At 38.9% G+C, this 1,781-nt stretch overlaps 1 pseudogene; it reads right to left on the reverse strand.

Moving 5' to 3' along the window:
* Positions 1-482: 482 nt before the first annotated feature.
* Positions 483-676, reverse strand: LOC110568426 (translation machinery-associated protein 7-like; annotated as a pseudogene).
* Positions 677-1,781: the final 1,105 nt, after the last annotated feature.

The following is a 1,781-nucleotide window of genomic DNA, read 5'->3' on the forward strand; positions in this document are numbered from 1 at the left end:
TGTTCTTAACGCAGCAGCCACCCTTTCTGGTCTGTCCTCACATCACACTTGTTCTTCTCTCCCATGGAAATGTCCGGTTTTGGACGTCTCCTTTCTCTTCCATTCTTCACCTGGCTTGTCTTCCTTTCCGAGCCAGCTGAATACCATAAAGAGAATGTGATTCGCAAACCCAGGAGGGAAGGAAATGAAAGCCAGTTCTTTGTATTTTACGTAGAACAAGGAGAAACTCCACCCTTTTGTTGTCTGGTATGTCTCAAACAAGAAAGAACTTTAGAAAAGAAGGATATGAGCGAAAATTACAACCAATATTGAGAACTACTTTTTAATTTTTTTTTAACGAAAGTTTATTCTTAAATATACAACAACTCCAAGACAACACTTAATTCCAGCTATCGGTGGCAAAAGATGCTATGGCAGGGAATACAGATGTTTAAATACGAATGAAATAAAGGACCACCATCTCCTCAGGGACGAGGAGCAGCTTACTTTTTGCCAGATTTCTTCATTCCACCTGTGGCCAGAGGCCCTGCCCCTTGGCCTTTGCTTTTAGCTCCTGGAGTTTCTTCTGCTCTTCTTTTTGCTTCTGCTTGAAAGCCTCATCTTCCTCGTCCATCTCCCTGGCCTGCTTCTTGGGCTGTTTCAGGGGCTTCTTCTTGTCACCTTCCTGGACGGACATGGTACCTGTCACCCCTTCCTCAGACCCTGCCACTGGACTACTTTTTAATACTTTTATTACAAAATTAGGATGATACTTCATTAAACATTGCATATCATTTCAAAGCTGTTATAATCATTTTGCTTACTTTGAAATATTCTTTTAAAATATGATTTTTTTTTAAACAAGGAATCCATAAAGTCACATGGCTTGGATGTACCATAAGTTACTTAATTCTTATGCTACTGTTGAATGTGTAGGTTTCAGGTTTCTCATAGTTATAAATAATGAAATAAACTTCCTGATATGTAAGTTTCTGGCAGCATCTCTGATTCCCAGGCCTGGAATTTCTGAGTAAAGGGATATACATGTGTCTTAAGGCTTCTGATGCAACTTGCAAAAATATTTTGTGGAAAGACTTGAATAGGAACACAGGTGAGAGCAATCGTTTGAAAGCTGTAATTCTGCATAAGGCCCGTCAGTATTCCACATACCTCTACCTTTAATCCCTTTCCTTTCTTCCTTCTGCCTGGTGAATATCTTCTCCTGTTGAAACATTTGCTGAATGAAGCACTTGTCCGAGTGACTGGAGTGCCCCTCTATACCTCTTCTTTACCAAAAAGCTCACTATGGAAATGATAGATTTAAATCCTGTTTTCTCATTAGACTTCAAACCCCTTGAAGGCAGGATAAAGTAACATTTACTTTGTATCTTTGGCTCCTAGCTTACTCCATAGGGAAGTGCTCAAAAAAATATTGGAGAAAGGAATGAGTTTCACTCTTTAAGTGCCCCAATAAGTGTGAATTGAATTGTTCACAAAAATCTGCTACTTTGAAGCAGAGAGTTTAGGTTCATCTTCTTATCTCTCACCAATTCTTCTCTGACATTGAACATATTGACTATTATGGGTTGGGCATCATTCTCTCTTTTATAAAATGAAAGTTGTTGCCTACAAACCAGAGGTGTAGGAGGGATGAAGGAAAACTTCTGTGTTCAGCACTTTTGAAAGAAGTTACCCTGTTATTAATATGCTGTGACTTTTGGACTTGAAATTGTTTACTGCTTTAGATATTCTCACTCTATTGACCGAAGAACTGAGATCGTCTATAGTTTCTAGATAAAGAG

Source organism: Aotus nancymaae, unplaced genomic scaffold, assembly GCF_030222135.1.
Source record: "Aotus nancymaae isolate 86718 unplaced genomic scaffold, 86718_ANA_hifiasm-v0.15.2.pri h1tg000012l, whole genome shotgun sequence".
Lineage (NCBI taxonomy): Eukaryota > Metazoa > Chordata > Mammalia > Primates > Aotidae > Aotus > Aotus nancymaae.